We start from the raw sequence: 24,389 nt of genomic DNA on the forward strand, positions 1-24,389 counted from the left end.
ACAAACATCGTTCTGTAGTTTCTTTTCTCGAATTTTCAAAAAAAATTCCGACAAGAGTGAAAATTTCGGAAAGTTTTTTTGAAAATTTTGGACCCATTATTTTTGTCCGACAACTAATCCAATATGCATTACACATGTAAAAAACAGTACAAAATAAAAATGACATCTGTGGTACTAAATAAAAAAATTCCTGGAAATTGACATCTTCGGCGCATCAGACTGCGCATATGCCCCGTGAAAATTGTCCGACAAGGTTACCACATTATTGTAAAAATGTTTTATTGTAGATTCTGTTAAAATCGGCCATGTGGTAATAAATTTATTATTTTCATAAATTTGACATATTTAGCGTGTCAGACGCGTCATATGGCCCAATATTTTTGTCCGACAAAATTGTTTTCGCTGTTTATATGATAAAAACCATTCATTAAAATAAAATGACCAATGTGGGTATAAGAAAATGAATTAACTCGACCCCCAACGCTAGAGGAGGTCCAAACGGCAATCCACATACAAAAAAGCCATAAAGCACCGGGAATAGATAAAATACTGGCAGAACTACTCAAGCAAGGAGGAAGGAATTTGACACAACAGATGTATCAGCTAATACGAGAGATATGGATAGAAGAAGAAATCCCCCAACAATGGAAGAAAAGTATAATCTGCCCTATTCATAAAAAAGGAGACAAACTGTTGTGTCAGAATTATAGAGGCATCTCTTTACTTTGTTCGGGATACAAAATATTCACAAACATCCTTAATCGAAGACTTCAACCTCTCACGGAAAAAATCATCGGGGAATATCAAGCAGGGTTTAGGCAAAATAGATCTACCATTGACCAACTATTTACAGTTAAACAAATACTAGCCAAAGCATGGGAATATGACATGGACGTTTACAATCTCTTTGTAGATTTTAAACAAGCCTATGATTCAATAGATAGAACAATTCTACCTAATATATTGGAAGAATTTGGCATACCATCAAAATTAATACGACTAGTGCAAATGACAATGACAGAAACAGAAGCACAAGTATGTATTCAAGGACAGATCACTGATGCGTTTACGATAACGCAAGGACTGAAACAAGGCGACGGACTGGCTCCAACGCTTTTTAATCTTGTTCTTGAATATGTAATTAGACGGTTGACGGTAAGCGGAAATAACATACTTACAAACAAATCTACCCAATTAGCAGCATACGCGGATGATATAAACATAATGAGCAGAACAATGAATGCAGCGGAAGAAACCTACGTTGAGTTGAAACAGAGTGCAGAAGCAGTAGGGCTAGCAATAAACACAAATAAAACAAAACTACTCATACAAACCAGATCAAATAGACCGGCGCAACAACACTTTATTGACGATATAGAACATGTGAATAGATTCACGTACCTAGGAATGGATCTGGTTGCAAGCAGTGAAGAAGAACCGGAAATAAATAGAAGGCTTGTGCTGGCAAATAAAGCATATTTCGCGATGGGCCACATATTCAAATCGCGAGACGTACACCGGAAAACAAAACTCCGGGTATATAAAACAATAATCAGGCCCATAGTAAGTTATGGCTGCGAAACATGGGTGGTGACACAGAAATCTGCCAATGCATTAGATGTGTTTGAAAGAAAAGTATTACGTAGGATACTGGGCCCAATAAGGGAAAATAACAACTGGCGAATTAGGTATAACAGAGAAATATACGAGCAATATAGCGAACCAACTCTAGCACAACACACTAAACTACAGAGATTACGGTGGGCAGGGCACGTGGTCCGCATGCATGAGAATAGAATCCCCAGAAAATTGCTGAATGCAAGAATGCAGGGAAGAAGACCGGTTGGAAGACCTAAAAAGAGATGGGAAGACGAAGTCGATGAGGATGCCAGGAACTTCCTGGGAACGCGTTCATGGAAAAGAACAGCGGTAAATCGAAATGATTGAAGAAGCTTATTGAAGGAGGCCAAGGCTCGATTTGGGCTGTAGTGCCATTGGATGGATGGAATGTGGTTATAAATTTTTTTCTTGCATAAAATTGACAACTACGTGATAGCTTGACAGACAAACGCCCCACTATCATAATGCGCCAAGCTCCAAATTTGTCCGACTCCACCCAAATAACAAGTACAAACAGTTTCGACGATGTGGTCATAAATAATAATTTTATACGTGGGCTCAAGGACTAATAATACGACCAGACCAGCAGTGACATACGGAAGTGAAACATGGACGTTGAGAAAGAAAGGAATTAATAAACTATTAGTTTTAAGCCAAGTTGGGAAATAATAAGTTTGCCTCTGCTTCCACTCATGTTCGTAACATTAATTTAAACTAATCACTGGTTGAAATTAAGTTAACCAAAGCACAATGCGCAATGACCAAAAACAATAATAAACAAATGTCGGTAAAAAATGGAGCTGCGCAGGTGTTAATCAGATGTTAGTAATTACCGGTAAAAAACTGCTAAATACCAAATTAGCGTCATAAGGGAGAAATATAAATAGTACACAGTAATGTACTAATGGAATAAATGTGTGTCAACCAAATGTGTCAGCAAACAGCTGTATCTGTAAAGATACTACTTTTATATCTTAGTATATGTTGGTATATCTTAGTACATGCTGTACTACAAAGGTAATGAAGATAACACCAACAACGGAGTTGGTTTTATAATAAACAAGAGAATCGTTAGATACATACAATCCACCAAGGGTATATCAGACAGAGTAGCCTACATTATGCTTAAATTAAAAAGAACGTCGTTCACAATTATACAGGTATACGCACCAACAAGCACATTATAAAGATGAAGAAATTGAAAACTTCTACGAGGAAATAACACTCGCTGTGGAAGAAAAGAAAACTAAATTGACGCTAATAATTGGAGACTTCAATGCCAAATTAGGGGGAAGAATAGACGAAGACGAACACAGAATAGGACAATATGGATACGGCGAAAGAAATCATAGAGGACATACATTAATGAACTACTTGGAGGAGAGACAACTTTTTGCTATGAACTCATTTTTAACAAAAAACCGCAAAGAAAGTGGACATTGATAAGTCCCAACGGCAATACTAAAAACGAAATAGATTACATCCTTACAACACAAAAAGCCATCATCAAAGATGTTACAGTACTGAATCGTTTCTCAACCGGTAGTGATCATAGACTTGTCAGAGCCAAACTCAGCATTAATAGCCAATTCGAAACAAAAAAGAAAATGGAAAATAGATCGAAACTAGATATGGGAAAACTTAAGAAAGCAAAAGAGGAATATAAACAAAAAATAAGGGAAAGTATGCCGGCCACTAGAGATTTGGAAAACAAAAATATCGATGAAATAAATCAGCTACTAACCGATACATTAGCAAAGGCGAGAAAAGGTAGAGGTAGCACAAACAAGAATAAAAAAGGAAAACTATATATCCCAGGAAACAAAAAACCTCATGAGCAAAAGAAAAACATTAATAGAACAAGATAAGAGAAACACAGTAGATTACAAAGAGGTAAACAAAGCTATCAGAAGGAACATCAAGGAAAGTCAAAGGAGAGTACAGGAAGAAAAAATAGAAAAAATCATTGAACAAAATAAAAATATGAAGTGCTTAAAACCACAGCTTGGAAGCATACAGATTAATAGTATAAAGAACAAAGAAGGCATAGAGACCAATAATATAGAAGAAATTATACAAATAACACAAGAATTTTATAAAAACCTCTACAATACAAAACAGAAACCAACACAAGAAATCCTTAAGCAACTACAAATAAAAATAAAAAATGTCAATTCCGACTTACAACCAGAAATCAGTAAGAATGAGATAAAAAGAGCACTCAAGGAGATGAAGAATAATAAATCACCAGGAAAAGACGGGATAACTGTAGAAATGCTAAAAAATGGTGGGAAAACAACTAGAGAAGTTTTGTACACACTGATGAATAATATATTAATGACAAAACAAATACCCAACACTTGGAACGAAGCAGTAACATTGTTACTATTTAAGAAAGGAGATAAAAAGGATCTAAAGAATTACAGACCCATAACTTTACTAAATGTGATGTACAAACTATTAACCAAGATATTAACAAACAGATTAACAACTAAATTAGATGGATACCAGACAAGAGAACAAGCCGGATTTAGAAAGAGCTTCAGTACAAGTGACCACCACCTTTTAACGATGAAGATATTAATCGAAAAAGCTAACGAATATCATATCCCGCTATACATGGCATTTATTGACTTCGAAAAAGCATTTGATAGTGTGGAACACTGGGCAGTAAAGAATTCCTTACAAAACAGCAGAATAGACTACAGATATACCGACTTAATTACAAATATATATAATAAGGCAACAACAACTATTAAGCTAATGAAACAAACGGAGCCTAATAAAATAAACCGAGGAGTAAGACAAGGAGATACCATCTCGCCCAAGCTATTCAACCAAGCGCTAGAAGATGTGTTCAAACAACTGCACTGGGATGGCTTGGGTATAAACATAAACGGGCAATATCTGAATCACTTACGCTATGCTGATGATATTGTATTAATAGCAGAAAGAAGTGAAGAATGACAAAGAATGATGGTAGAACTAGATAGAGAATAGACAAAGATAGGACTGAAGATGAATTACAGTAAAACAAAAACCATGACCAATCAACAAGAAGAACTAGTAATTACAGTGGCACAAACAAGAATAGAACAAGTAAAAGAGTATATATATCTAGGACAAATCACTAGATTAAATAAAGAAAATCAGACCGAAGAAATAAAGAGAAGAATAAGATTGGCCTGGGCATCATTCGGAAAACTGTCTTATATTCTAAAGAACAGAATATACCCGCAATATCTAAAAAAAAGAGTCTTCAATCAATGTATACTCCCTGTTTTAATATATGGTTCTCAAAAATAGCAACGACAGAAAGAGCCATGGAAAGACAAATGCTGAACATTAAACTATCAGACAGGAAAAGAAACAAATGGATCCGTAACAAAACAAAAGTGAAAGATGTCTCTACCCAAGTAGCAAAGCTTAAATGGAAGTTCGCCGGACACACCCTACGACAGAAGGATGAAAGATGAACTAAGATACATTGGAGACCGTGGAACCACAAACGAAAAAAGGGAAGGCCACAGATGCGATGGTCAGATGACCTGAAGAAACACACTGGGTCAAAATGGATGCAAATTGCCCAAGATAGAGAGGCATGGAAGAAGGAAGAGGAGGCCTATATCCAAGGATGGATGTTTAGGGCTGATTAGATAGATAGATATGTTGGCTACACCCAATTTTACCAAGGAAAATAGATTGTGGTTCCTACCAACATACTAGAGGCAAAAAGTGGTAAATAGTGATATAATAAAGCAATAAAGGAGTATCTAACAAAAGCTAAAGGAAACAGCCGTATCTGTGAAGATACTACTTTTATACTTTTATGTCCGTTACACCCAATTATGCTTAGCAAAATAGGTTAAAACTGTAGATACGTCAAACAAAATATGCGATTTATAAAGAAACTATTTATATTTACGGCTAAAGAGCTTTATTAACTTATAGAGGAAGATCCAAGAATTTATTAGACATCAAAATCTCAATATACCCAAAAATGTTAGATACCCCCTTTGCGCTCAGTACGGCAGCATACTACCATGCAAATGTATAACTGCTAGGATGAGCATGAGCGTTAAGTCGTAAAAAGACAATTAAATACAGAAAAATACCAAACTGAAACAATTGGATTATGTAAGCAAGCTTACCAGTACCTATCAACAAATAATTGTAGACCTATAAAATTGGATAAATTACTAATGTTGATCTAAGCAGCATAAATTATATCGACCTTACTGAATGTCAAAAAAACAATAAAACTACACATTCAATAGTAAGGTCAACCAGTAATTTCTTATTAAATGTGTAATATAGAATTATAACATTTTGCTTGTGTCAATAAATTAAAAAAAAAAAAATAGTAATAAATTCTTGTTTATGCATTAATTAAATTTTGGTAACATTTTATTGGTTTTAATAATTATACAGTGACGAGCGCGAAAATAACCGGCAAAATAGCACAAAAGATGGAAAATGTATTAAGTTGTCAGATAAAAAGAAATGAAACTAGTCGAGCTGGAAAATTTAGCGATATTAATCTATACATTTACATTATTTGGATTGTTTCCCACGTTTAGACATATCGCACGAGTTTAGAAATTACCACGGTCACAGTGACAGTTTTAGTTGACATACTCCTCTGATACGTGTAAAGGTGGAAAACAGTCAATATAATGTAAATTTAAAGGTTAATATCGCTAAATGTCCCAGCTCGACTAGTTTCATTTCTTTTTATCTCTCAACTTAATACGTTTTCCATCTTTTGTGCTATTTTGCCGGTTATTAGCGCGCTCATCATTGTATGTTATCGTTAAAACCCGATTTTAGTTAAACCCGAATTTACTAGGAAAAACTAGTTTTAACTATGTGCTTTAGAAAATTCTAGTTTTAACTACTCAAAACTAGATTTGACTGCTAATGCTAAATTCAATTAAAACTGGAAATCCCGAACGGATTTCATTTAGAGTACCTAGTTTATACTACCTAGTTCAAACTAGTTTTTTCTGGAATTAATAGCGAATACATACCAGTTAAAATTGTTCCGAGAAGAGACAAGAACGTGAAAAGAACGTAAGATTTGTAAAATCATTTCCAAAACGGAAATGATTTTACTGTCTAGCTGCTAAGGAAGCCTGTAAGGCAGAAACAGCTGTCCAGGGATTGTGCATTCATCTAAATCGAAAGCAAGCATAAACCGTCTTTTTCTTCTCTTCTTCAAAAGTATACATTTGTTCTCATCTTGCTAATGCACGTCAAATAATATATCGAGTATACTATTTCTGTGACTTTAAAACGGTACTTCCGGTTGCAACTCTAAAATCGGAAGTCCGATGTTAAAGTTCTCATCTTTAATACTATCCTTGGGATATAAGCTTTCATTCGATACCCCATTTATCATTCTACCTGGTATAATGACGGAGGAGTTGAGTTTACGGATGGAGGGACGGACAGACGGATGTGGATAATTCAACGTTTTCAAAATTGGGTGAAAACAAAAATATGAGTCCCGACACTGAAAGGTAAAAGGGACTTAAAATACTATATACAGTATGTCCCTGTAAGTTGTATCCATATGGAAAACTTTTTATTACTAATTTTACGAAAAATAGTACATTGTTTACCGGGTAGGAAAAGCTTAACATTCCTGGACGACTGTGAAGATTGCTAAGTCGAGGCGCAAGCCGAGACTTAGCAACACAGAGTCCAGGAATGTGGCTTTTCCTACGAGGTAAACATACTATTTTTCCGCAAATCGTTTAAAATTCGACAGATATTGATTGATTTAAAAAAAACGCGATAATTTTATTCCCAAATAAATGGTGCTTTGAAATTCCTAATAAAATTACTTGGGTTACTATGGAAACGTATTGAGGTTGAATTGTCAAACTTTAAAAAACACTAACAACTGTACGGAAATATCATTTCCTTACAGTAAGGAAATGACATTTCCTTACAGTAAGGAAGTCCTGACTTTTTCTTCAAGAAATTTTGACAGGAATGTCAAAATTTCCTGGCGATTTGCGGAAAAAGTTATTCCTTATAAAAAGTTCTGCATGGTCCAAAACCCAAGATTCACCCATCAGATATCAAATTTTATGAATGTTATACGAGGTATGTCAAAAAATTTGAATTTCACTCAAGAGTAAAGTAGCTTTATTTTTCACAATATTGAAAATTACTATTATGAAAAGTTGTTTGGAATTAAAAACTGTATTCTAATATGCAATTACATCCTTTTAATTGAAAAAAAAATGTTTTTTGAAAAATTAGGGATAACTAACATTATTTTCAGTTATTTTAATTCTGATAATTCTTTTATTATTAATTTTACGAAACTCCCCTAAGAAAGTGGTAAAAGTGGTAAGAGCGCCTGCCTTTTGATCGAAAAAATCCGAAAGGTTGTGGGTTCGAATCTCACCAGGGTCAGAAATTTTTCATTTATTATAAATTAATAAATGAATATAGTTTCTGTCCTTGTGGGATCGGTACTCACCGGAGGGACCGCAGACGTTCGGATACAATTAGCGTCTCTTTGCAAAGACAATGACGTCGACTTTGCAAAGTAACAAGACACTTACTCAACACACACACTACACATGACACTAGGTACCTAACTGTTCAAAATTACCGTACCTACCATGCCAATGGCCATTAGTTGTCGAGGCATTAGCTAAATAAAAAAAAAATTACGAAAAAAAGTCATTCTTAATAAATAGGTCTAAAACCTAAAATACAACCATCTTATATCAAATTTTATCAATTTTATACGAGGAATGTCAAAAAAGATAAATTTAGATCAAAACTAAAGTACCTTTATAGTTCAGAATATTTCAATTAGAAGGATGTAATTACATACTGAAACATAGTTTTTAATTCTAAATAACTTTTCATAATAACAATTTTCGATATTGTGGAAAATAAACGTATTTTACTCTTGAGCGAAATTCATATTTTTTTACATACCTCGTATAGAATTGATAAAATTTGACATACGATGGTTGTATTTTAGGTTTTAGATCATGTATAACTTTTTATTAAGAATCACTTTTTTCCGTAAAATTAATAATAAAAGAGTTATCTTAAATGAAGTAACTGAAAATAGTTAGTTATCCATAATTTTTCAAAAAAAAAAAATTTCAATTAGAAGGATTTAATTGCATACTAGAATATAGTTTTTAATTTCAATCAACTTTTCCTAATAGCAATTTTCAATATTGTGAAAAATAAAGCTACTTTACTCTTGAGTGAAATTCAAACTTTTTGACATACCTCGTATAATATTAAAAAAATTTGATATTTGATGGTTAAATCTTAGGTTTTGGACCATGCAGAGCTTTTTATGGAATAACTTTTTTTCGTAAATTTAATAACAAACAAGCTGAAAATGCGAGCATTATCATAACGAAAATTTCGTTTATTTACGTATTTAAATTCATAATAATATGGAAAATTTCTATTATGAAAAGTTGTTTAGTATTAAATGCTATGTTTTAATATGCAATTATATCCTGATTTAAATATTGTGAACTATAAAGGTAGGTACTCTACTCTCGAACGAAATTCATACCTTTTGACATATCTCTAATAAAATTGATAAAATTTGATATAATATGATGATTGCATCTTAGATTTTAGACCATGCAGATCATTTTATGAAGAATAACTTTTCTTCGTAAAATTAATAATAAAAGAGTTATGAATGAAAATGATATTCGTATCCGTAATTTGAGAAAAATTTTCAAAAATTTTTTAATCTTTAGAAGGATGTACAAGTAATAATTGCATATTAGAACATAGTTTTTAACTCCAAACAACTTTTTATAATAACACTTTTCAATATTGTGAAAAATAAAGATACTTTAATCTTGATCGAACTTCATATTTTTTGACATACCTCGTATAATATAGATTTGATATCTAATAAAAATAAATACAAAATAAACAGTTTTCCGTGAAAATAGTGAACTGGAATTTAACATTACATTAACATAAATAAATAAAATTTGTTTATCTGACATTTCAATTTTATGTTGACGTTTAGTTGCGTCAAACGAAAACAAAGTAGAGTTGACGTTTCTATGTCGGAAGAAAATGACAGTTTAAAGTAAGACGCGGCTAAACACAGTATAGGTAATAGGTATTTAGTCCATTCCGAAGTTGTAGTTTTGTTTTGACATTTCCCTTCTGACATAACCTATATGTGTATCATAAAATAATATAATATATTATATACAGGCATATTATGCCTTTTTTGCCTTTACACTTACTTGTGAATTGATTTTTTGTTTTATTTATTTACTGAATATAGAGAGACTTTTAAACTGTCCAAGGTTGTTCTAGCTTTGTTGTTTTAAAATTTGTGATGTTTGTTATAATGATAATAGGAGTCTTATTTAAATTGGTGCATTAAAAGGGATTTATTATATTATTAGCAGTAATTCCAAATGCGAATATTAGAGCAGGGCATTTAGCACAAAATAAATCGATTTTTAAATACCAGCACCTAGAGATTTGCAACTTTTTGTATTGTGTTTAGGATGGTGTCAGAAAAAAGGTATACTATAGAAAAATGGGTGGAAATGACCCCCGGTGCTCAAAAATCCTCCACACTCCAGAAGACAACATGTCTTAGCAGTGATCTTGGGCACCAGGTAGTGCATCCAGAAGGTGACGTGACCATAGACATGTTTAAGTCTCTAGACACGAAAAGTTTAAAGTCTCTAGGTGCTGTATTTAAAAGTCGATTTATTCCTATGTTTTTAGTGCTAATGGTCTATATGTTTCAACACTATATCATGCCCAAAACACGCCATAATAATGTGTTTTGAAATGTCATAGAAACCTCATTTGTGACATTATTTACTTTTAATATTATATGACTACTGCATATGCATCCAATTTTCTGTAATTCTTGACGTTTTCGTAATCGAATTTTATCTGCACATTCTTTTGGCACCATCCCTAATTCCTCTAATTTAATCTAATAGCCTTTTAATAGTCTAATGAGATATGATGTAAGGTCCATCTGCACCGATCTGTTTAATGGATTAAAATTATTTGATGTAATTTAGTATGTTTACAAATTATAAAAAAAAGGGTGCCCGATATAATTTTGTTTTGACTATAATTAATGAATAATTAAAAAATTACTTTTTTTATATATTAAACAGTTATTTATGTATCAAGGGCATTAAATAGATGTTTATACCCTAAGGGCGACAAGCTTATAAATTACATAATTATGCATGTGGTGAATATAAAATTTTATGTCATAGCGGTTCATTGCGTCAGTTAAAGTTTTAATTTTATAATATAATAAATTAGAAGAAATACTGTATCGCAGCAGGTATTTAGTACTGTTGGTAGAAAAGTGATGTTGGTTAGCAATTTGGTATTAACATAAACAAAGTTTTTCTATGTGAAATTGTCAAAAAAGTCAGAATGCAAGAGCAATTCGATATTTCTGAAAAAAAGCCAATAAAGCGACTGAGAATCTATTACCAAATAAACGTATCTATGACAAGGAATACGCTAAATTTCAACCATGGATGACAGAAAATAATACTGAATGCGTAAATGAGACTGTACTACTGGCATACACTGTACAGGACGACCAAGAAAAACATGGAACAATAGGATAAGCAAGATTCTCAAAGAAAGAGGGAAGACATAGAGTGAGCCGAAGGAACTAGCTAGAGACAGAAAAGAGTGGTGTACATTTGTAGAAAAAAATTTAAGAGAGCTTGTACACCTCGACACCTTCGGGTAAAAGAGGTTTTCGATTATGTATGCATATTAATTATAGTCAGAACAAAATTATATCGGGCACCCCTTGTTTTTTATAATTGTTACCATACTAAATTACATATCCAATAATTTTAATCCATTATTAAACAGATCGGTGCAGATCGACATTATATTGGATCCTATAACTATAAAGGATTTCATAGTATGGTTTTGATGGCAGTTGTAAATGCTAATTATGAGTTCATAATATACGAATTTGGCGTGAATGGGAGAATTTGTGATGGAGGTGTTATAGAGCAAACAATATTTTACAACAAATTAAAAGAAAATACATTACAAATTCCAGTCTTTGATCGCCTCAGTGGTTCAGATAAAATGCTTAGTGACGTGTTTATTGGTGTTGAAGCTTTTGCCTTAGCTCCACATTTCTTAAAACCGTTTAATCAAAGAGAATTAACAAATGAACGCAAAATATTCAATTACCGCCTGTCAAGGACAAGGCGAGTTGTAGAAAATGCCTTTGGTATTTTAGCTAACAGATTTTGAATTTTCCATACCACTATTAATTTAAATCTAAAAACTGTATATATCATTGTCATGACATATTGTGTACTCCATAACTTTTTGAGAATTAAATATGCTTCAACCTATACTCCCATTGGAAGCTTAGACTTTGACAATAGGAATGGTTTAAGAACAGAAGATTCTAATCTCATTGATATGCAGAGATAACATTATATAAGTATTTCCAGAGACGCCAAGCAAACTAAGGATAAACTTTTTTTATGGTATTTCAATAATGAAGGTAGTGTACCATGCCAAAATAGCCATGGTGTAATTCATAATATAGTTTAATTATAGAATTTAATTTAAGTTCTAAATATTGTGAACGTAGATATAGTTTAATAAAGAAATTTTTTTAAATTAATCATGGTTTTTAATTGATAGAAACTTACAAAATACCTTTTCAGGTAGATATGATTATTCCACAAACGCAAATATGCAACAAATATGTGTGTCAAGTGTCAACAATAGAAATAGCAGGAAATTTCTTAGACAGTTAGAAATTCGATTAGCATCTTTTATTTCGACAAAAATTTGGCATCCATGCCCAAAATTCTGCTTAAATTTTTGTAGAGAGTAGAAAGACTTCCGGAGTGGAAATTGAAACACCAATCAGTAGTAAATTAAGAAATGCAATTTTATTTACACCTACAACAGTGGCTCAATCCCATATGAACATAATACTACATTAAATATGCCACAAGAAAACAGTGTCAGAACTTAGCAGAAATACATAAGTTGATTAATTATTATATTCTATTATTATAAGTATATAAATTTTTTTTGGCAGTAGTACCCCAATATTGGAAAATTAAATACTAAAATGGTAAAAGAAATTTATATGATTTAAAAGAATTCTCTATTTTAGAATGAACTAAAAATAAAATATTGCCTCTTAATTTTTCAATCATTAAAGTGTATGCTTCATTCTCTACTTTTCACCTTCCATAATGCATGCCAGCTCAAAAATTTGTACAACTCTTCAATTAAGAATAGGTTTGCAATGCTTCTAATATCACTCATTTCGACTGTCCACCTTGAAAACTTTTGCCGGACTGAACTTCTGACCACACTTCAAGTAAAACTGCACAGGTAAAATCTTCAGCATGTTGACGAGAGTACAGGCGGCGCTTGGAGGCTTACATGTGATACCGTCTTGATGCTCTTACCTGCGCAAATGAGTCTCTGCAGACATGGTCTCAGGCAAAACGTAGTGTGTAGCCAGTGTATTATACTACAGACCTCAAGGCTCTGAGGATAGTCAGCATAATTTAGATTGCTCAGATTTCTGCATTATCATTATGAATGATATATGTACAACGTTATGCTGTCATGACATTTGCAAAAAAAATTGTTTGTATTGATGGTACCTATGGAACTAATATTGGTGAAGGCGTTGCTGTGACATACATGATTTCAAATAGAATGAATACTACAATTTCTACCTAATAATATCACTACAGATATGTTTATGAGAGATATAATGGAAACTTTTTATAACGGATGGACAGCATTGATAATGTGACAGCTGTGTCTAATCGATTATTTTGTTCCTGGCACATTGATTGTGCCTGGAAAACTAATCTAACAAAAATTTCTGTAGTTGAAAAAAGAATGGAAGTATGTATACAAGTGCTTGAAATTTATACAAAGTACTTTAGAAGTTAACAACTTTTAAATAGATTTGTTGAATTTTCCAACTGGAGAATGATTCTGGTACTGTTAAATTTTATGAGTACCTGAGTAAAAATTATAGTTTGAATACTAAGTCGGGGTTCTACTGTTATAGAAAGGAATTACTAACAAATACAAATATGTACTTGGAGAGTATGCACAGTATTATAAAAAGGTGAAACAACTAGATAAAAGCATGCATAATTTGACACACTACACTCGAGATAAACAAGTGGAAAGACTAATTCAGATAACAAAAGGTTTGTAAATATGTTTTGATTTAATTTTGTCAACATTTTTGTGGCTTTCAGGAAAAAGGACTGATTGATTGACTGCCATTAATTGTAGCCACAAATTATAAATTTGATATTGAAAGTGTGGAAGGAAATGATGAATTTAAAAAATGGATAATTAAAAATAAAACAAACTCAAAAATATGTACTGTTACAGAGAAACTGTTTAATGTATGTTATCTTGTCAGCTACATACTATGTAAAATATGCTACCATTCCTACTCATGTACTTGCCTTGATTATTTTATTAAATTAAATTCAATCAAATCTTTAATTCAATCAAATATTTGCCAGCACATTCACTACCTTTGTATTACATGAGTCACACTAAATAATTAAGTTCCAAGCAGTGATATTTGGGAAGAACTGGAGTCTTCAGCACCTACGCACACATCAAAAACCGAGGGATAGATAGAAATTACATGAGATACTATCTGCTCAGCACTGTAAGTAATTGCATTAGGTCAAAAATGCAACAGTGAAGATATTTTAATGACAGCCGTTAATCAAATTAAAGCTGTGAAAGCCAACAAATTTCACGTTGATCCAAATATGAGACTTGAGAAAATTCAGAAAGGGTGAAACAGGTGTCATTTTCTACCAAGAAAAAGACAGTGTCTACGTCTGGTAAACTATTAAGGAAGCCCAATATCGCAGAGTCCTCCAATTTGAATGAAGTATCCTCTAAATGGTATGTATTTGCATAATGCCTGTACCTATGTGTTGTGAGTACACAATTAAGTAATCAGCAAACTGCATGTCCATTTCTTGTTTAAGTTCACCATTATCTATAAATAGTTTTTCGCAGATTTTAAAACAACAAAACTAGAACAACTTGCAACAGAACAACTCCTCTATATTCAATGAAACAAGAATCAATTCAATTTCAATATACAACTCCTTGTATACAACACAATAAAACACAAAACATAGGTTAGGTCACGGTTAGGTTAAATAAAACGGAAATGTCAAAACAAACTACAACTTCGGAATGGACTAAATACCTATTACCTATACTGTGTTTAACCGTGTCTTTTAAAGTAGGCTTGTGCAGAGTTACGTCAAGAATAGATCTGGCTAGGGATATGCTACTCAATGCATCGGGGTGTAACGTCGATATCAAGTACGGTGGTCTATCTATCTTTGTCTGTCGTGCGAGTGTGAGCGTATCTACCAAGAGGTGGGAGTAATGGAACGACAGTTACACAGAGGCGGCAGCCATCATATGCTATAGAGAGAGAGAGAAAGCTAAGCGCCAGTAGAGAGAGATAGATAGACCACGGACCCGAACTGCTCCGCGTTACGCTATTTTTCTGAGTTGGCCAAATCTATGTGTATAAGATCTTTGGGCTTGTGACGTCACAATGACGACTTTGAGGTCGGATATCTCGAAGATGGTTGAGATAGCGAAATGCCGTTTTCAGATTTGGATTCAGAAGACAAAACTACATACAGTCGGAAAAATGAAAGAATACCCATGAACGAACATATAAAACACGCTGTATTTTTCTATTACCGTGTCACAAAAAAATTGGCCAGCGCAAGTACATGTAATAATTATTATTACATGTACTTGCGCTGGGCAATTTTCTTTGTGACACGGTGACAGGGAAATACAGCGTGTTTTATATGTTCGTCCATGGGTATTCTTTCATTTTTCCGACTGTAGGAATCCATCGCTAGGTGGCCTCTAGATATTTGAGGAGCGGCAACGCAATAACACATACACACTTTTGCGAATTTATAAACGAAAAGTTTTCGTTGAAAAAAGTTTTCCATATGGATACAACTTCGTAAAGATATACAGACATACTGTATATCTATAATATACAAAAATATGAAATTCTTCAAATTTTTTTTCAGCAGTGTATTTTATAAAAAGTATCTATAAATTATGAATATTAAGCATTTTGTTAGACATTTAAATAAAGTTAATCGCGTAATAAAAAATCAGGTTTTGGTTTTGCAGACAAAAATTTCCTACATAATCGAAAACTATTACATAATACATTTAGAATTTTATTTACTTCCTAGAATAGTTAACAAAGATAATAATACAAAATTCATCTCCATATAAAAACAGGTAGAAGGAAGTGAAAAAATAACTACATATTTTTTTTAGTTTAAGACAAAAAATGAGCAGAATTCTGAACATTGTGGCTTCACATACAAAATATACGAAAACAAAATTAATTCCAGGAAAAACCAAATTCTCGTGTATTTATTCTAATAATAAGGATTTATTTTTGTTCCTGTTCCATTCATAGCATACTGTCTTCTATCTTTATTAAAAGGGTATTCTTGTTGCGTAATCATCTGTGTTATCTTCACATTTTTCCATTTTTCTTTTCTATTCATTTTACAAAATGTTAGTCAACGCGGAATAAAGAGAGGCATAGTAGCGGTTTTTTCCGTTCATTTTTTTTAAGTTTTCACTGTATAATCGCAGTTTTCTCTTTCTTTATTTACCAATTTTTCTTCGAAGTTCTTTCTTATCTTTTATTAGGTATCTAGATTTCCTCTCTAAACTCTTTTGCCCTTTTTTCATTAGATTAATTTCTTTTTTTATAGGACAGTTAAACTTTTCATCAAACTTAAAATTTTGTCTTAATTTGCCTGCCTTCCTTCTGTCTGGCTTCCAATTTTCTTACTTTTTGCAAAAAGTTCATAGTCATCCTCGTTCTCAGTTTCACCTCATATTCTTGGTGTATACTCAGCGGTTTTATCTTCATCTCTTTCCACTTTCTTCTATCGATTTTTTTAAACGTTAGCCATCGCGGAAGAAGAAGGGGCCCAAGTTCAGCCCGATTCCTATCTCCTTCTTTGTGTGCCATGCTTGTTTTCAAGCCTTGGCTATCGTTATATTAACAAACTGATGAAGTGTTTCTCGGTCGGTAGCTATATGAAAGAATTCCTCGACCGTTCGACCTGTCCATTGTCTAATGTTACGCAGCCAGGGGCCTGATTCTAATTCATTTCGATGTCGCAATTTAATTTCGAGTCCGCCATGACAGTCGCAATTTATAGCGATTCTTATTCATTTCGATATTAGTTCCAACTGGGGATATTAACGTTATCATTTTGACACTGCTCAGAATTTGGGTTGGTCCTCCTGTTTATTGGATTTATTGGCTATGCAACCACCGCAACGTTTGTTGATAGTCTGGAAAAATTATCGAAAAAATGTCATTTTGGGAAAAGTTATTTAGCAGCTATTTGATTGCTAAAATCGAATCTTAAGATTGCATATACATATTAGTAATATGGGGTATGACAAGTCCGCAAAACGTGTGTTATTTTATTTATAAACAAATCAGCACTCCTAAATCTTCTTTTTTTGAATTTATACTTCTTTACGCTTGATATGAGGGTGAATTTTAATAGGATTAAAATCTTTGATCCCGGCGCAGTCGCATTACAACTTTGTTCTGATTGGATGTTCAAATGCCATGACAAAAATTATCCAATATGGCAGCTGTAGCACAGCTGTGGGACTGTGGTTTGGTTATGTATGGTTGTTGCGTTTTAAAATTTGTAGGAAGAGAAACAACAAACAAAAAGTTAGTTAATGGTTATACTGCCTTTTTAAATAGTTTTCATATTATATTTTTGGACTTATTAACATAGATGAGATGATTGTTGCATGCCAATGTGAAAGCCCATCAAACTGTGACTAGTATGAGTGCCGCAAAATTACTGATGAAAACCCTATTAGCTCGAAGGCGTAGAGAACTGTGGATAACAACAATCAACCGGGACGATCTACGATCTCGCTTATTCAAAGCTAAAGAATCTTACACTGGTAAGTGTTTTAAAAATAGTTGATCAAATTTTGTTATGATATTTGAACATAGCCACTTTGCACGATGCAAGTGATTGCGAAATTTATTAGTCGTTATACGGGCTCTGATTGGGTGTTGAAATGATCTGTCAATAATAAATAATTGTTCAATATGAAGGTAAACAAATGTATAATATATTAGTTTTATTGTTGTGAGGACAGAAACAAAATAGTTTATAATTGTAGTGATTTTTAAATAGTTTTTAAAGCAACAGGTACGTAATAATTGTAAATGTATCATAGGTACTTACCTATTTGAACCTACCAAAATACATAGTATGTAATACTTTTATTTACATAATTTGATTACCATCAAAATTTCTATCAATATTCACCTAATATATTGTTTTCTTACTCTATGTTTTGTTGTATTTTTTCAATTTTAAATCATTTCAATTCAAAATCAAAATAATTTGATTTACATAATTCAAAAATGTCAAAAGTTTAATCCGTTTAGTTAGTCGATCTTCGCACATAATGACACACTGTCTCCGTGGCGAAGCGTTTAATGCGAGTGAACCCCAATACAACGCCAATACCAGCCGCGCTGGTAAGTTGGTTCGAATCCCAATAGAAACTTTTATTTTTTTATTTTTTTTTTACACTTTATGATTGTAAGTATATTTATTATATAATTTTATTTTCAGAAAATACGTATTTAGTTAAAAAATTTTCCGACAATTAATGTTCAGAAATCATTTGTGGCATTTTTAATGTGTTTGTGTGTGTTTTATTCTTTTATTATTTTAATTTTTGGCACTGTTTTAATAAAAATGTTTGAAAAGTAGTAAGTATAAATTAGTTTAATATTTAAATAAAATATAAATAAAACGTATATTAATTTGCGTCTGCGTAACTTGGGACCATATGGGAAACTTCTTTAATATCAATTTTACGAAAAAAAGTGATTCTTTATAAAGTGCTCTGCATAGTCTAAAACCTAGGATGCAATCATCAGATATCAAATTTTGTTAACAGTATACGAGGTATGTCAAAAAATATGAATTTCGCTCAAGAGCAAACAAACCACTTTTATACATATTTCAAAATATCAAAAAATTTTATAATGAAAAGTTATTTGTAATTAAAAACCATATTCAAATATGCAATAACAGCCTTCTACTTGAAAAAAAAATTCTGAAATTTTCCTAAATTACCGATTCCGAACATCATTTTTATTTATTAGACATGTAATAACTCTTTTATTAATAATTTTAGGAAAAAAAGTTATTCTTCATAACTAAACCTCAAGATGCAATCATCGGTTATCCAAGTTTGTTAATTTTATACGAGGTGTGTCACGAGGTTTGTGAATTTCTAAATTCTTTCTAAATTCATATTATTTGACACACCTCGTATAAAATTAACAAACTTGGATAACTGATGGTTGCATCTTGAGGTTTAGACCATGTACAGATTTTTATGAAGAATAACTTTTTTTCCTAAAATTATTAATAAAAGAATTACATGTCTAATAAATAAAAATAATGTTCGGAATCGGTAATTTAGGAAACTTTCAAAAAATTTTTTTTCAAGTAGAAGGCTGTTATTGCATATTTGAATATGGTTTTTAATTACAAATAACTTTTCATTATAAAATTTTTTGATATTTTGAAATATAAAAGTGGTTTGCTCTTGAGCGAAATTCATATTTTTTGACATACCTCGTATACTGTTGACAAAATTTGATATCTGATGATTGCATCCTAGGTTTTAGACTATGCAGAGCACTTTATAAAGAATGACTTTTTTTCGTAAAATTGATATTAAAGAAGTTTCCCATATGGTCCCAAGTTACGCAGACACCCTGTATAATAGAAGTATAACTTCTTACGTGCGTACAAAGTACACAAACATTCTTTTTTTTAAATTGGTACTCTGTAACTCCTAAGATTTTTCCTTTAAACCAAAAACACTCAAATAAAAATTCACCGCAATTTAGTTCTGCACAGTTATTTTTTTTTCCGATTTCCTTCAACAAAAATTTTACTCGGAACATCCGAGTTTTCCCAAAAAAATCTGCAATTTTCAATTAAAATTTTAGGAAAGTAATCATTTATCAATAATTAAATCAATTGGTGACATGAAAGATTTTTTATAGTAGATTATATATCAGGAGGACGGCGACAATCTAACTAATAGTTTAGCAATAATTAAAAGTTAATTAAAAAATTTCGGTCGAAATAATAACCAGAAAGATTATGATACACCAAAATAACTATGATTTTCGTATAAAAAAGCACTACATAGATTGATGTCACAAGTTATTTAATTATTGATAAATAATTACTTCCCTAAAATTTTAGTTGAAAATTAAAGATTTTATTTGGAAAACCCGAATTTTCCGAGGAAAATTTCTGCCGAAGGAAATCGAAAAAAATATCTATGCGCCGAATTAAATTACAGTGAATTTTTATGTGAGTGTTTTTGGTTCAACGTTAAAATCTTCTGAGTTACAGAGCAATAATTGAAAAAAGATTTCGGAGCGCTAATTTGTTTATAAACCAAATAGCACACTTTCTGCGGACTTTGCATAGCTATATTACTAATATATGAAATCTTAAGATTTGATTCCAGCATGTCCAGCAATAAAATAGCTGGTACATAATTTTCCTTGTTTTATACTAATTTTCCCAGATTATTACCTTACATCTTTCATTGAGTTGATAATTCACGTTGTGAACATTCTCAATTATTATATTTCTAATTTAATACCATTCTATCTAATTCCTCCAAAACCAACAAATTTCCATAAAACCCAGCAATATTAATACCTTTTGCTTTAGTTTTCCTTACAAGAAACAAACAAAACGCATCTCCTAAACTAAACCTAACCTCGTTTCTGCCATTCATTCATGTCCGTGTCTGCCGTATCACAATAATTTCGACTCGAAATTATAATATCAACCACTTTTTTGGAGTCGCTAATAATTTCGATAAGTCGCTATTTTATGACATCATTTCGTTAGTTCAACTAAAATTCACAAAGCTCGCACAGTCGCATTTCAACGTCGCCATATTGATTGCGGCTTGTTTTGAGTCGAAATTTGAATTAGAATCAGGGCCCAGGACCGCTATTTTGTTCCAAGCCAGCGTTTTCCTTCGAATTGCCCTGAATGATCAACCGGAGTAAGCGATATTTAGGTCCTCTCATTATATGGACGAAGTATTGAACCTTTCTCATTTTTATGATGTTGATCAATTCCCGCTTTTTGTGCATGGTCTCTAGCACACGTTCGTTAGATATGTTGCTGTCCACGGGATTCTGAAGCGTTCGACGGTAACACCACAACTTGAATGATTCTCTAATTTGTTAAGATTCTTCATTTTTGTTGTCCAAGTTTCACATCCATAGAACAAAACGGACCAGACGTAACACATCAATGCTCTTAGACATGTAGTCAATGACAGACTTCTTCTGCACAATACAAAAGGCCAGCTAATAAAGCTTTTTCGTGCAAGTTCTATTCTGGTCGAAATTTCCTAATCACTTTTTACCCTGCAGTCAATCCAGCTACCCAGATATCTAAAGTATTCCATCCTTTCCAGGATTTTATTATCTAATTTTAGTACCGAGTCTTCGATATAACTTTTTCCGACCACCATCCATTTTGTTTTCTTTGCATTGATTGTTAAGCCCTTTGCAGTACATTCGTTGTTTATAGAGTTCAACAGGGTTTTAAGGTCTTCTAAACTCTCTGCCATTATGGTGGTGCCATATGTGAAGTGTATCTGATTTCTATCGGTGAAACTAATTATTGGTTTATATGACACCCTCACAAAACAACAACATTAATACGGTTCTTCAAAAAGCACATGCTGACCGAAAATATTCCAACAGTAATAAATTATCTCACAATAAAAGACTGAAAACTTTTGTTTTCTATACTTCCCCAAAATTTATTATTTACAACTATGTGACTACAGCTGTTTCGGCAGAGTGCCTTTCTCAAGCGATATAATTTACAATGTGTTTACCTTTTTAAGTCTCTAACTGAAGAGGTTGAGGAGTGGGGAGCTGTTTGTCTCGAGTTGGTCATTCAGAATTATATCTGTATTTTTCAGTTTATTAATTTCCATAGATTCTAAAAAAGATAGCTTAAGGCCTTTATTTTGGATATGCAGGATTTGAAACTCTTCATTGAAAGAATGATTATGATCTAGAAGGTGAAGTGCGTATGTAGAAGTGTCTGTTTTTCTATTGTTGAAAGCCCTTTTGTGTTCTGCTATCCGTTTGTCAAAAGTTCTGCCAGTTTGACCGATGTACGTTTTCGGACAGTCACCACAAGTTAGTTTGTACACACCACTCTGTAGTTGCTTTCTCTTTCGGCTTTTATTGTTCTTAATATATTTGCTTAAGTTGTTGTTAGTTCTGAAAGCTGGTATTATTCCTTTCTTTTTTATGTATCTGGCTATTTTTGTTGTTATCTTGCCATTATATGTGAGAGATCATAGAGCAGAAGGTACTGGGTTCTTTCTGTGGTGGTGGATACACTAATTTCAGGGCTTTCTTATGGAGTTTTTTTATAAGAAAGCCCTGCAATTAGTGTATCCACCACCACAAAAAGAACCCAGTACCTTCTGCTCTCTCACATATACTGGCAAGATAACAACAAAAATAGCCAGATACATAAAAAAGAAAGGAATAATACCAGCTTTCAGAACTAACAACAACTTAAGCAAATATATTAAGAACAATAAAAGCCGAAAGAGAAAGCAACTACAGAGTGGTGTGTACAAACTAACTTGTGGTGACTGTCCGAAAACGTACATCGGTCAAACTGGCAGAACTTTTGACAAACGGATAGCAGAACACAAAAGGGCTTTCAACAATAGAAAAACAGACACTTCTACATACGCACTTCACCTTCTAGATCATAATCATTCTTTCAATGAAGAGTTTCAAATTCTGCATATACAAAATAAAGGCCTTATGCTATCTTTTTTAGAATCTATGGAAATTAATAAACTGAAAAATACAGATATAATTCTGAATGACCAACTCGAGACAAACAGCTCCCCACTCCTCAACCTCTTCAGTTAGAGACTTAAAAAGGCAAACACATTGTAAATTATATCACTTGAGAAAGGCACTCTGCCGAAACAGCTGTAGTCATATAGTTGTAAATAATAAATTTTGTGGAAGTATAGAACTTTTTCATATTAATGAAAGCTGGAACCCTAGTACAGAAATAAAAAGTAGAATTGCCAAAGCAAGAACAAGTTTTATGAAATTTAATAAAATCCTGTGCAGTCATGATCTAAATTTGGAACTTCGCATAAGAATGGTCCGATGTTATATATTCCCAGTACTACTTTACGGGGTTGAAGCATGGACACTGACAGAATCGCTTTTAAAAAACCTAGAAGCATTTGAAATTTGGGTCTACCGCCGTATTCTGAAGATCAGTTGGGTAGAAAGAGTCACAAACGAAAGGGTTTTGCAACGTTTGAATAAAAGTTGCGAAGTAGTGAACACGGTTAAAAGGCGCAAATTGGAATACTTTGGTCATATAACGCGTCACCCAGAAAAATATGACATACTTCACCTTGTCATGCAAGGTAAAATAATGGGAAAAAGAAGTGTGGGCCGCCGTACAACTTCTTGGCTTAAAAACCTACGCCAATGGTTTGGGAAAACTAGCTCTGAACTATTTCGTGCGGCTGTAAATAAGACAATGATTGTTAATATGCTGCGCAACATGAGAGCCAACGAACGACAAGCGGTCTCGGCACCTTAAGAAGAAGAGGAAGTATAGAAAACAAAAGTTTTCAGTGTTTTATTGTGAGATAAAATGAATTTCCATCAAGTAACGGTCGAATCCATCAATTAGTAATAAATTATTTAAAAGATAAAGAGTTATTCTACTTAATGTAATGTATGTAAATAAAAAAACTGGAACACACTGTGTCCTTCTTATTATCCTTTATAAAAGTGATTTGCTTCAAATCGTAGTGCGTGTTAAAAAATTAATTACATGTAAACAAGCAATTGCAATTAAACTTCTGTAAGTCCTAGGTTTGCACCCAATGTAATTGGAAGTAGAACCGGTATAATTATGATATAGGTAATTATAATTTATTATAATTAATATAACACATTGTGTAGTAATGAAATACTATGTAAGATATGGACCCTAAACGAATTCAGAACTATTTTAACTCAAAATTAGCTTTATCCAATATAAATTCAATGTTAAAAGGTTTTTGAATCAAACCCGCCTTGACAGTTCTGTGTGAAACCCATCTTTTTCCAACCGACCAATAGGTGACTTGTAAAGTGAGTGGAGGAGACTCCATGGAGACTCACACAGATTTAATCACTCTAATTGTCTGATACAACGTCGGTGTTTGTTTACTACTTATATCAGCTATCAACTTTTAATACTTATTATTTGCAATTTTTTTTTCTTTTAAAATAAGTAGTATTACAGAAATATTTTTCTTCTATTCGTAATAGATGTTCATGTGACTCCTGTAGGTCCTTAAAAAAAGGCAAGGAAAAAAACACTGATGCAAAATGAATGGGCAAAAACTAAGAAGAAAAAAGATTAAAAGAAGATTATAGGCATGATCTTCCAAGAACTATGCTGTCAGTGGAACCAATAAGATATGTTGTACCACTATCAAGCTAATTACTTTTATTC

The 24,389-nt window shown here is 32.5% G+C and overlaps 1 protein-coding gene across 1 annotated transcript in view; it reads right to left on the minus strand.

Annotated features, from left to right (window-relative positions):
• Positions 1-24,389, minus strand: part of LOC114326361 (thymidine kinase 2, mitochondrial) — a 56,229-nt gene that overhangs the window by 11,332 nt on the left and 20,508 nt on the right. The window lies entirely within an intron of this gene.

The sequence above is a fragment of the Diabrotica virgifera genome, chromosome 3 (genome assembly GCF_917563875.1).
Source record: "Diabrotica virgifera virgifera chromosome 3, PGI_DIABVI_V3a".
In the NCBI taxonomy this organism is placed as follows: Eukaryota; Metazoa; Arthropoda; class Insecta; order Coleoptera; family Chrysomelidae; genus Diabrotica; species Diabrotica virgifera.